General features: G+C 40.5%; 1 protein-coding gene across 6 annotated transcripts in view; it reads left to right on the top strand.

Moving 5' to 3' along the window:
• TNIP3 (TNFAIP3 interacting protein 3) overlaps positions 1-13,445 on the top strand; it is an 82,422-nt gene that overhangs the window by 17,790 nt on the left and 51,187 nt on the right. The window contains exon 4 of one of the 6 annotated variants that reach the window (XM_064149911.1): positions 427-600. The exons of the other annotated variants lie outside the window; for them this stretch is intronic. The gene's annotated coding sequence lies outside the window, so the exon portion shown is untranslated. The remainder of the gene's footprint in view (positions 1-426; positions 601-13,445) is intronic. 6 annotated transcript variants of the gene reach the window in all.

The raw sequence follows: 13,445 nt of genomic DNA, 5'->3' as shown, positions 1-13,445 counted from the left end.
ACAGAAAGTGAGGGGATTTCCTTAGGAAGAATCCTTTCAAGGGGCCTTGTTCTTAACCAGTGACCTCAGGAGGCAATCATTTTGCAACAGCATGGGCATTATCTGTGAATGCGGATGTAGCCAGTTCCATCTCTCAACTCTTAAAATGCTTTTAGGTTTACTTAAGTGCTGAAGACTCAGAATCTTATACTGATGTCCTAAAGTGTCTGATTGGCTTAGCTGCCACACTTTGAGGGTAGCAGGACAAAGGAGCTGGGCTAGCCTGCAAATGCTGCGGGCCAGAGCTGGTGAGGGTGTCTCAGGGTGCAGGCTTGTCTCACCTTACGTTGAGCAACAACTATTGAGCCCTATCACAGTGCAACACTCATATTGTATTGGGATGGGCCAAAATCAGGTTTGAGTGGACTGGTTTGTCTGTGTCTCCAGAGTCCAGAGGCATGGCTGTGGAACTGAGACATTTGTGTGAACTGGCAGCATGGTGGCCCAAGCTGGTTCTTCACAGGAGTGAGGCTGGGAATCTGCATCTGTGGTCTGGCTTGGATACAAGCCTGAACAAGATGTGGCTACTGGAACCTGACTGGTTGAGTATGCTCTTTACAGGTCTGTATGATGTTTAGGTGCATAGCATGGAGTCTGGCTGGTTTGGAAAATCTGGACCTGAGTGCTTTTGTTACTTCTTAAAAGGGAGTAACTTCCATATATCTTGTAGAAATTTTGAAAAGAGCACTTCATTTATTTAGTGAGGTCTCTAAATAGGCAATTTGTGTCACCTTGGTACTTTGATTAGACTGGGAACTGCTAATAGTCAAATATTTTCTTTTCATTTGTATGACCACTGCTATTTTATTCCTGTGGTAGAATGCTTTGACTAATCCTCTTGAATTGCTTTTCAATGTCCACATTCAGTCTGCAAATGCCAGGTGTACTTTTTTTTGAGATAATTAGGCTGAATTAAACTTGAATACTTGCAAACATTGCAGGTTTATTTACAGATAGGAATGGGGGTATTTATCAGACTCACTAGCTCCCTACTGTGATTTCAGGCTTCCTTAAAAGTAGGATGCTCAAATAGGTCTTGTGGGTGTTTATAGTAAGATTATAAGTAATAGGTAGACAGATATATCCCTACTTCATAAAATAATCATTTTTCTAGGTTGTAATTGCCAGGAAAGTATAAAAAGGAGATACTGCTGTATGTTTGTTACAGAATCCTCATGCTCCATACACTTATTTATTTTTAAATATTTTTCCCTTCATTTTCCATTTTTTCCCCTTTTTTTTTTCCTTTTATTTTTAAGGGAAAAAATAAAGGAAAAAGGGATCTTATCTCTGCTGCAGCAAATGGCTTTTCCTGACACTATTTATAAAAATTAATCATTTTAATGACATTCTTGTTTACTCTTCAAAGGATTTTTTCTTGATTGTTCCCCAATGCCTGTACACTGCCTTTGTCTATGTTTTATGAGTAAAATCTGAATAACACAAGGGTACAATTTCCATAAAATTAAGGTCATGTGAGGTGGAACTAGCAGCCTAAGATCAGGAGTTCCTTCAATTTTATAGTCCTTTCTTTTGGTAACAGGAAACAGCTCCAAGGCAGTTTTCTTGTAGGATGATACATAGGAAAGTTTTTCTTTACAGCTGTGTGCTTAAGTGGTAGAGAGCTACACTGGAAATAGTTGAATCTGGCTTCTAACAAGAGAATTCTCTGTCTAATGTTCTTAGCTTTGCCACACACATCTATGTCTTGCACAGCCATATAGCAAAGTTATAAGCAGACATTATTCTTGATTTCACAAAAGGGGAAAATTAGATTCATGGTTTTTATGAGGGGGAAGGAACTTCTGTTTCAGTGTTACAATGAATGTTAGTTGTCGTGGAAAGCTCATCAGGTCCTCCAGAGAAGCTGACAAAGAATACGATTCTCGTCTCAAATGTAGTAGACATTTCACTTCTCACCACTTTTCTCTCCTCCAAACTGCCTTTCTTCCTGTCCACTAACAACCAGGATACCTCTTATGAGAAGCTCTCTTTTCCCACTTGCCCTTGGTCAGCTGTAAACAGAGGCAAAGCCATCTTCATCTGTTCAGCCACCTGTGTTGATGGTGAGCACTACCTCTCACTGGGTACATCAGGCCTTACCAGTTTTCCTTTCAATTTTAACCCAGGCTTTTGTAGCACCCGTGCTCAGTTGAGAATTTACAAGCTGTAATAGTGGTGGTATCAGACAAAGGTGGGCTAAGCTTGCTCTTTAAGTGAGTGGCTTTTCTGTACAATATTGGGTTATATTATTGTGAATTACCTTACTAAGTATCAATCCAGTGTTTCCCTACCATGGCCATCAACTTCCAATGGTGCTTTAGTTCAGTTTGACCAAACCCTCTGCTGTGCTTGAGTCCCACAGAGCTCTATACAAAGAGACATGCAGATACTCTGAAGAGAGTGGCCAGTTTTTCTGAAGTTTTTGGATATACTTTGAAGCACATTTCTGTACAATCTATCTTAGATTAGCATCAGGAATGTGCACCCTACATGTAGGTTGTTAGCAGCAATGGGGTTTGTGGAAATCCTTTGTTCCTTCCACAATCTACAACTTAGCTTTGAGCATCTTGCAAGTCTGTCCTTGGCCATTTGTGTGGAGGTATCTGCTGTTCTGGATGAACAGTAACTCACAACTATCCTTTGCTGCTGAAAAGATAATCAGAGTCCATGAACTTAGTTTTGAGGTAGGTCATCTTGCTGAGAAAACTCTGTATTATTTTGTAGTACTATAAGGTACATAAGTCCTCTAGGCTCTGTGTCTGATCTTACTATTGTAGCTCAGGCAAGAAATAGGAAAGGCAGAAAAGTGTCTGCAATGTGCAGTTTTCAGCGGTCTTGGATATGGGTGAAAATGCTTTGCCTCATCCAAAAAAACCCTGTCTCCATGAGGTAGATGTCGTATTTTTGTGAAAACAATGGAGGTTGCTTTAAAATTTCACTGACCTATAGAGTAGGAAACTTAGCACAGTGTCCCAGGTTGACACTATAGTCACAGAGCTTCAGGGTTGACTTTTCTCTCTTGATATTTGTCAAGCAGGTTGAACTATGTGTGAATAGGAAAGAATTTTTTTTAAAGCTTATGAGGAAGAAGAATGTCCATTTATGGAGGAGTCAGACATTGCCTAAAATTAGAGTCAATTCCAATTTGGACCAGAATTCAAACACTGCTGTTTTTCAATTAAAAAAGGAAAAAGAAAAGAAAAGTAATGGTAGAAACCAGTGGGTGGGCAAACAGTTTGAAAATAAGATGGCCTTATTGGCCACAAAAAAAAAAAAAAGATTTGTAGACCAGCTTCCTGCCTGACTGCTGCATACTTAATATTTATTGCCAAATGTGATGTGCTACTGGAACCTGCTGTTGGCCTGCTGTAAAATCTGTTTTCATACATGCAATCATATTGACTTCAAGAGCATCTTCAAGAAAATCCAGTGCAATAGCATAAGAATGTATCTGAGTGATAATAAGAAATTGATTATATCTTCATCTAAGACCTTATAATGGAGCTGTGGCGTTCCCATTTTTTTCATAGGGAAGGGAGAATTTGTTGTGGGTGGTCTTCCACTCCTGGCTAAGCAGTAAGCCACACAGGGAGCAGGAACAAAATGACTGGAAAGTACCTTGACTTTTAGTGCATCTCAGGCAAAAACTGTTTAAATCCAAACTAAAACCAAAGCAGCTCACTATAATTGAGGGTAGAACTGGATGGCAGTATTTTCCTTCCTGAGAAGGTAACTCGTGTGAGCACAGAAATTTATTTCATCTATTTGTGTGAGCACAGAAATCTATTTCCATTCTGTCTGAAGTGTGGCTAGAGATACCCCCAGCTTTATTTAGTTTACCTCAAAAACCTGTCAGCTGGGACTGTCTGATGTCGTTGCTTCTTGAACCTGTTTAAGAAATACATAAATGAAACGCAGAATAGTGGTCAAGCTATTTCTGAGTGAAGCTGAGAGGAGTGTTTTACCTTGACACAAATACAAGTGCGTGGAAGCAGTCCTCATTCATGCACCAAAAAGAGGACAGCTGCAGGCAGCCGGCAAGTAATGTTCATGCCGAGAACAGCAGGCTGCCTTGTTTCAGCAGAATGAATTCCTCATGCCTCAAAGTGCTGTATCAGATTATAAACTTAAAACTAAATCTCAGAAACTTCCTGGATGGCAAATCTATCTTCAGCTTCCTCTCCAGAATGCTAAAGTCCCAAACTCTTTTGAGTGTTTCCAATTTTTTTTTTCAGTCTCCTTCTTCCTTGTAGTGGTATTCTCTCCTGAATAATGCTTACATGGCAATTAAGCCCTTTACAAGTCACCCAGGATCCTGTGCTTTTAAGCTACTATCTTTGCATTATATTAAATTTTCTCTAACTCATTTCCTTATTTTTCCCCTATGGAAAGCCCCTGAACAAACAGTTCTTCAGTGGTCAATAAAATAATTTGAATGGCAGCCATCCAATCTGGACTTTGTCTAGATAAGTGGCTTGGGTCTACATAAGAAGCAATGAATTTTTTATTATTCACTTATGTATGGTGTAGCCAAAGGGGGTTTTCCTCTTCTGAATGGGGGGAGTGGAGAGGTCAGGTAAAAAGATACCTATGTGATTTCTGCTATACCCCCACAAATTTCCACTGGAGCTTAAGAGAAAGGGTTCCCCCTTCAATTTTTCCATTAACTGCTTTTCTCTGCCTCCACAAAACATTTTTGTTGTGCCCACTTTGCTGTGACGAAAATGTCATTACTTTCATACCACTAGCATTTACATGACTTAAACCAAAACAACATAATCGTTTGAGTCAAGGTGGCTGTTAAGCTGGAGTTAACAGGAAAGGAAGAGCCCATGTTTTCATCTGCTCCTCTCTGGAAGCAGCAAGGATGCTGTTCCCTCGTAGCACCTGCAGAAGGCAGCTGTTGCTGCAGCAGACAGAACCCCTTCTGCCTCCTGATATGTTCTTGGTATGGTTGCTTCAAATAGGTCCTCCAGGTTTATAGGGCTTCATTATGAGAAGATATTTCAGCCCAGCATATCTGCAGGAGCTGGGAGGACACACCTGTGCCAGCCCCATGCCAGGCATATGCTGTGCATGTGTGTCTGCACTGGGCAGCCGTAGGCGCAGTGGGTGCTGACCCCAAGGTACTGGTTTGCAAGTGTAACTCTTGAATCTGCAGTAGGCAGTTAAGTAGAGCAAGGCTGGGTTGGGTGTCACATCACAAGAACAGTCAGCCCTGCTGCAGCGCTGGGTCAGGCTTTGCTGTGGGTTCCCACTGGAAAAGGCTGCCCAGATTGGTGTTGGAATCTTCATCTTTGCAGTCATTTCAAACCTGCCTAGATGCCATCCTGTGCAACTTGCTGTAGGTGATCCTGCTCTGGCAGGGAGGTTGAACTATATGATCTCCAGAGGTCTCTTCCAATCCTCTGTCATTCTGTGACCACTGTGGTTCTGCTGATGCTAAAATGTGTTAATTTAAAATATTTTGTTGTGTGAATTTACATTGCAAACTTGATACTAGTTGGACTAAAGTAGGACTGAGTACAGCCTATCTCTGAATATCCATTGGCTTTTGACATTTAAAAGACTTGGATATTGATATTGGTTGTCATTAACATTCTCTCCCAACAAAGTAACAGTAAATGCTTCATTCAAAATCGACTGCAACTCCAGCACTTAAAAGCATTTATCCCGGAGGTGCAAACGCAGTTAAACTCTCTCCAGGGAAAAGCAAGGGGAAAAGCTGAACCTTGATCTTCCACATCCTGACTGTGGCCTGTTGTTTCCTCTCGTAATTGCAAATGCCTCCAGAAAAGTTTCATGTCAACAAAAGTGCAGCGAAGTGAGCACGAATTTTTTGAATGCTTACTGTCTGCATGCCTGTGAGAAGCACAGTCTGACAGAAAAAATCCACTCTACTGAACAGATGTGATAGTTGTGCTGGGAGGGTGGAAATGCTTTCAGGGCATTTGTATCGCTAGTATTTCCAACACAGAAGACAACAGGAGTGTCCTAAAAAAGACAGAATGGTTTCTACCTCTTGGTGCAAAACTACACAGGTTTTGTTGTCAAAACCGAAACTGATACAAGTATCAGGCTTGAAGAAGAACGTTTTTTCTGAACAGAACTGTTGTCAGTCTTTCACTTCTAGATAACAGTGCAGCAGTGTTAATTTTTATACTTGTGAAACTTCAGTAATCAACTCCTGTGTGAAGTGGCCTATAGCCTGAAATGAATATCATGCTCCTGAAAATGCTGCATCACTTCTTGTGCGGGTGAAGGGAAAATGTTTCTGCAGTCTCCACCTCTCTACAGCCTCTGTCTCAGAGAGACAGATAATGATCACGTAGTGTTTCTGGTCAGGGGCAGAGCTGAATGTCACTTCTGAGGAGACTGTAGTTGGTTGAATTGAGCACTGATTCTGCAGGGAAACCTTGAGAATTAATTCAAATTAAAATGCATTCTTAGAAATGGCTCCCTAACCTATCTGCCCCTTACAGTAAATTATTCTACTTCTAGATGAATATTTGTGTTCTGTATATTTTGAGTTGATGCAACTTTTCCACCATGCTTGACTGCTGCTTTTCCCACAGAGCAGCTTTTGTGTGGGCGTGCCATTGTGTCACTGTTCCATGGTAATCTGAAGAACGAGAGGGAATCCTCTGTGGTCTCTGACAAGCAGTGCTTTCAAGTACGACTGTGTGGGCTGTGTTTGTTTGAGAGCTATGAATATGCTTTCAAAGTTAGAATGACTTTAAGAAAGGGGTTTCCCTAAGCTTGGGGTGTAGGTTCAGCCTTGAGAGAGATACACATACATACTTACCTCCAAACCACTTAGTTCTCATTTGATTCAGAGAGCCTTTATTGAGACTAGTACATCCTAACCTAGCAGCACAGAGACGAACACCTTGCCTAACTATGGTGAGTAATGTGCATTAATTTGAAGCTGCTATCAGTGGACCTCTGCCTAGCCTCATAATGAAATCCTGTGCTTCTTTTCCCATGTCGTCTATCAGAGACCTCAAATTCCAAATCTAACATTTTAAAAGTTTGAGGTTTTTTTTCTAATTGACTGTTGGATTTCTTCATCATTTTTGTATAGACTATTTATATTAGTGTTTTACTTTCCTTGCATGAAGATGGACAATGAAAGGTGCAGGAGTGGTAAAGGGTTGCTGTCATATAGAGTATTGAAGCTATGTCAGATGTTTATTTTGGAGTACCTGTTCTGGCTTTGACCCGCATTCCATCCTTGGTTAATGCTTCTGCTGAGACCTTTGGAATCTTTACCTGTTCTGTAGATTTTGGGATGTTCTCTATAGTGCTGACGTGGACTATGGCAGGCACAGGATTCCCTTAACCGAATTAGTCAATAGGACACTGACCCTTTATCTACATCTACTATAAAGTGTTTACTATAGTCCACATAGCATTTGGGGCCAGGCCAGGGCTCGGGGCTGGATGGTGTTTTGCTTGTCTTGTTGCCGTAAATTGGCATTAATTGTGTCTCACAAGGATGAGGTTTGTGTAGAGGGAGAAGAAAGCAAACACGTGCAAGCTTTTTCCTCTCCTTGTTTTGATTACTTTGATAAAACACATAAAGCTCCAATACTTCTATCCACGATGATAAGCAATCCTTCTGTTTTCAGAACTAGTGTAGTTTGCTGCCAGAGGGCAGATGGAGGAACTGCAGGCTACTCTGCTTCCCTGCTCTCAAAATGAGGTGGAAGTCAGTACACCTGTAAGGATTACAAAATGCTCACACCAACCCGTTTAGAAGCCTGGATGATGAGCTTCCTAAAGGATTATCTTTGCTTGACTTGCTTCTGGATCCTTGAGTACACCATGATGTTCTGCCAGCAGAATCCCAGTTTCCAGCAGCAGTGATACCACATTGCCAGAAGTGTGGGCACACTGAAATGTATGAAAAACAGCATACCTTTTTGAGTTGCTTAGGACTGAACAGCATACATTTTTGCATTGCTTAGGACTGGTGTTTGTGCTAGACAAGAAATGCTAAAGGTTTTTTGCAACTGCCTACCTTTCTATGGGCAGCTTTTTCTTTGTTCTGTTGTTGTTGATCCCTGCCTCCTCTCTTTCTCCCCCCCCTTTTTTTTTACATTTGTTTTGGTGTCAGTTTTTTATTTCTTTTGTTGGTTGGTTTGTTTTTTCAATCCTGGAATTTATAAGCTTGGGTGGAGAGCATGAAACTTAAATAAACCAGAACTGCATTCTTCATGTAACTCTGCTCCTTCTTACCTTCTCGCTGTTTTGTAGCTGGACAATGTTTTGTAGGTAGATTTGTCTATATCTTGAGTACTTTTCCTGAAGCCTTGCTTCCTTTGTAGCCATATGCTTGGGGACCACTCAGATCACTGGGATATGTAACTATGCTATCTCTTTGTAGTGCAGAGATTCACTTCCAAAGTGTTTGTAGCTGGTAGATCCTAAATATTTTCTCCCTTGGCTTGAATGGCATAAGAAAGTTCTAGCATTTCTCCTTCCTTAGCCCGACATCACAGTTTCACTGTAGTGAAGCTCCATTAAAAACTGTTCAGAAACCACCTCAGGCATTATCAATGACTGTCATAGTTATTAACCTTGCTTTTGTCCTGCAGCATTTTTCCTTTTCACTTCAGTATTTATCTCTTGGAAAGTTTCCTGTCCAAACTTTGGCAGCAAATAACAATAATAAAAGACTTTTTTTAAACGTCAGCTTTAAGTTATGCAGTAAAACAAATACCTGAGTACTTCCTTTTCATCTTGCCCATCTCCAAGTAATTTGCCATGATGATTAAAGTTGGATAAAGACCACGAGAAAATGGTGCTATTCCATTAAGTATGTGCATAGCTCGCAACTGGTTTTCAGAAGATCTGTATGCTTAGCAAATTTCTGTATATTGAATAGATGTGTGATTGCTTGATAAATGAATTTTAAGCAAATCAATGGTATTTATTGTTGGGAGATTTATAAAGAAGTATTTTATACTTTTACTGTAACGAATTTGTATTCTCTTAACAACAATTTGCTTTCATACAAATTGCCTACAATAAGTACATTCAAAGTAGCATTGCATTTTGCCCCCAGGTCTGTGTACACTAACTGGCTTCAGCTGAGACTAACACTTTGCAGTGAAAATATCTTTTCTAAATGTATTAAAAATGAGGAGTCTGTGTGCAGAATCTGAAAACCAGTAACAAGCTGCATTTAGAAACAAAGGAAAATACTGGAATTTTCTTTAGGTGAGACCTAAAGAAATTGTCATTGTACGTCTTCTAGCAGCTTCTTAACGTGCTGTAAACCTGCCCCCAAAGAGAAAAGCTTAAGTCCTCCCAACTCCAGAACTCAGACCCTTATAATAATTACAGGCTTGTTGGTGTGAAGGGTTTTTTTATTTGTTTTGGTTTGTTTGTTGGTTTTTTTGTGTTTTTTTGGTGGCCTCTGGTGATGAGAGAGAGAGAGAGAAGGGGTGACTACAAGAATACAGAGAAGTGCTCAGGGTGTTTGGAAGGATGTTGTGTGTGGCTTTCATGGCTTGCTGATATTTATGACTTCCTTTGGTCACTTCTTATGTGACTCTTTTGCATGTTAGAGGTGTAGCCTGCTATTTTTGGCACTGAGCTTATGTTGTTTGGCCTTTCAAATTAGCCTGAATGCTCTAAACTCGTCTGTGCAGATGTCTGTGTGGAGTGACTGACATGATAAGCTCAAATGCAGAAGCTAGTGTCACCTGAGCCCTGGGCATGACTGTAGTTTCTTTTTGGGCTACTTATTTTTGCATGAAGAAGGGATTTATACTCACTGGGGAATAATTTTCTCACTTTTAGATGCAGTTCTCAAGATCTGTAATCCAAAGGTGTTTAGAAGTTGTTGAATAAACTGACTCCCAAAGGGAGAAATGTGCCTACAAATTGATTATCTTTCTCTTGTGATGTAAGGGAAAAAGTTAAATATTTTTAACAAGGTAGTTTGTAATTTTGTACCAAACACTGAAACTAGTTTGTGCATGCTGGTGGAAGCATTTTCACACAGCCAGGGATGGAGGGCCAGCTCTTGTAGGACTGAAGAGCTATACAGCAGGCAGTGTCTGTGTGTGCAAAGTCATCCTGCTACGGCAGTGCAACAAAGCAAATACAGAGATTACACGGCACATTTTCTTTTTTTTTGGAATGGAGCCAAAGAACCCACACTACAGAGCGTCTCCTGAGTCCCGTGTGCTGTGAGCCAAAAGCCAGGCATGCAGTTCTGGGTAGCAACAGTGTGTTCAGCCTTTAATTGCCTCATTTCCCCGGTCTGATCCACTTCAAGGGGTTTCTGTTGGTTTGTGTTTTAATTTAACTTAAGTTGCTGCATAGTTTGAGATTGTCTCAAGAAACATAAATGGACTGTTTATCAGGTTGTGGCTATCACAGCTTCGTGGGAGGGCCTCAGTGAATTAAGTCTTTGAGATGATTGCTCTTCTGTATCTACTCTTACTCTAACCAAGGAGAGTTGTACTTGATCATGAGATGAGTTTTAAGTATTCAGCATTGACTTTTCATGCATCACACAGGGCATGTACCAGTTTCATTTTGTGTGAACTAAACTAAATTGGGCAAGACAGAACTGACTAACGTAATTTCTCTTCATTTTTGGCAAAAGTTGAGCTTCAGATGTTAAATTTTGGTTAGAAACTGTCTGATATTGAAATTTCAGCACTTTATCAGGAAATAATGGAGGGAGAATTGGCAGATCTTGGGCTTGTCTGTGGCTTTTTCTCATGCTGCAGTTACAGGACTGAAGCTGCATTTTCTCTGCTGGGTGAAAAAGCAGAAAGATATAGTGTAATGGGATGGCTGGTTCAAGGCTGCCTGTACTTGCACTCTAGTGCTGTTATGAGCACCAAACCTGAGAGTATCTAGGTAGAAGGTCACATTTCATCAAATGTTTTTGGTGATTCTTCCATTTTGATCACATTTACAGTAACAATCCATTTCTCCCTCCCACTCCTCCTACACAACAGCCACACACAGATATGTAACCTGCTGCCTTGTTTGTCAACAGCATTTATGATTGTATATGCTCCACTTAATTTCAGAGCTATCTTGCAATATGGGTAATACGTAAATGATGTAAGTTTAAATCTGCCTGCCTGTTACAGACCCTGGATCTTTCACAGTACAAAACTGGGTATCATCAAAGAGGTAACTACTTCATGGGTTTATTCGTTGTGTGGAATTTGCTAATATTTTCTTACAGTTATTTGGCATTGTACTCATTTTGTGCTCCCTCCACTGTGACAATGTGCTTCTTTATGGTGGTAGTCTGGAAAATTAAATCATTGAGCAGATCCAGGCAGGAAAAACAAATCAAAAAACTCCTTTCCCTTATTTGCCTCTTTAAGGCTGGCTCATTTCTGACATTCATTTTCCATTGAATTCCTGCAAAGTATAGCTTTGGTAGCTATACTTTGGTATAGCTGAAGAACAAGCAAATTACAGAGCATGTTTGGGATAAATGAGCAAACATTTGGGAAAATAAGATGCTGTTAAGCTTAGAACTAGAGTTGGAGAAAGAAAAAAACAAAAAAAAAACCCAGCCAAGAACAGTGAAGGGTTTAACATTTACAATATGGATGATTGTGAAATGCATTTTGAATAATTTTTTTTAAACTGCAGTGCATGTGAGGGCCATTTCTGGCTCTGATCATTGTCATAATCAGGTTTTTAATAGAATTAGCAAGTCCTGTTGTTGTTCTTGAGCAATGTTTTAATTTTCTTTCCAAATATAATGTTCTTATGTGGAAAACTTACTTGGTTTTAGTGCAAATAAGAACTTCAGCCAAAAAGTGCTTTTTTTGTGGGAGCCTATTGAGTGTATCTAGGAAGTATGTAGGGCTTCGAGCACTGATAAATTTGGTGGGTGAGCACCACAGGAATTTTGCACGTTTTCATTTGTGGAAAGCTATGAATCTATGAGCAAAACTGATCCTGTTTTACTTCAGGGTGTTCCTGTTCTTAAAAGCCTTGACAAAAAGCTGAAAATTTATGTAATTCTGAGCAATTCTTTACATGACCATTATAACCCCATATTCTCTACAGAGCCTTGATTCTTGGAAGTAGCTGAATTTTCTCCATCTTGGCTTCAATTTGCCTGGTCTAATAAAAACCTGAAGCGTTAAATTGCATATTAAAGTTGTAAAAACTGATGGTTGTTTTAATAACAAGCACTTGCAGATGGTACCGTAACCTAGCTGCATCTTTTTTGTTCAGATTCATAACTGTAGAATTAGATTTAGCACAACATGTGCTGCCAGCACAGGTCAGACTCATTGCAGTCTGTTTGTTTTGGTGAAGAATAAAGAAAATATTAAAATAATACAATAAGAAAAAAGCTTTCCAGACATGACAGAGTTTTCCAAGTAACCCTTAAAAGATGAAAGGCAAAGCCAATACTGTGAATCAACAGCCCCTTGTGCATTAGTGATTTGGGAAACAGTGGAGGCAAATCAAAGGAGGTGGCAGTGCTGCTTAGCTGCACCAGCCTAGCTGTGCTCAGCTGCGTGGCCACACCAGCTATCACTGCAGATAACTTTACTGCTTTTCACTGTATCTTGGACTGGCAAGGAGAGGGTGGTTACACTCCTATGCTCTCATAACAAAGTATCTTCTGATAGCTGGGCTGGTTTGTTTAGACACGCATTAGAGGAAGGTGCCCAGCGCTGAAGGATATGCTGCAAAATCTGCATATGACTAAGAGTCAGGAGATGTGAACAATGGACCTTGTCGAGCTGTAGGGGAGGGGACCCCCCCACCCCAGCAGATGTGAGCAGTAGGACTTCTGGAGAACTTGTTTATGCTGTCTTGGTATGCAGCTGGGTCATGCAGTGATTAGGATTTGAATTGCTGGCTTGGTGGCTCCTTTCCCTGTGTTTTCCCCAGCTTGGTAGAGCAGGGCCTTGGAAACCTGAGGTGTCCACTCTGCAATCCCAGAGTAATCTCCAACAGGGAGCATGCACTAATCCCTTCCCTCCAGGGCCCAAGGCGCAGGATTGCCATCCTCTCACTGGAGACTCAGGAAGTGACTCATCTAATCAGGAAATCTCTTTTCTCATGTTTTTCACTGCTTTGTTTTTCTTTTCAGTCTTTCAGAGCTTCCTTTGCTTCTTGCATTAATTTTACCAACATAAGTATCTTCAGTAACATCTCACCTGCACCCCTTTAACATGGCCTGATTTTCAGCACATGGGCTGTAGTACTGAGTTTAACTTGGCAAATGCATCTGAGACTGCTTAGGTGTTTAACCCAATGGGATAAATTAGAGATAGAGCAGCTGTCTGAATTACGTGGTTTGGGTTTTTAGTTTTCAGATAAGTATGATCAGATTTCCTTTCTCTTGTGTGTAAAGGGTGAGAGTTGGGGTTGTCCAGCCTCCAGGCTGG

This window comes from Pogoniulus pusillus, chromosome 10 (assembly GCF_015220805.1).
Source record: "Pogoniulus pusillus isolate bPogPus1 chromosome 10, bPogPus1.pri, whole genome shotgun sequence".
Lineage (NCBI taxonomy): Eukaryota > Metazoa > Chordata > Aves > Piciformes > Lybiidae > Pogoniulus > Pogoniulus pusillus.
The sequence above is the reverse complement of the archived record's forward strand: the minus strand, read 5'-3'. Positions and strand labels throughout refer to the sequence as shown.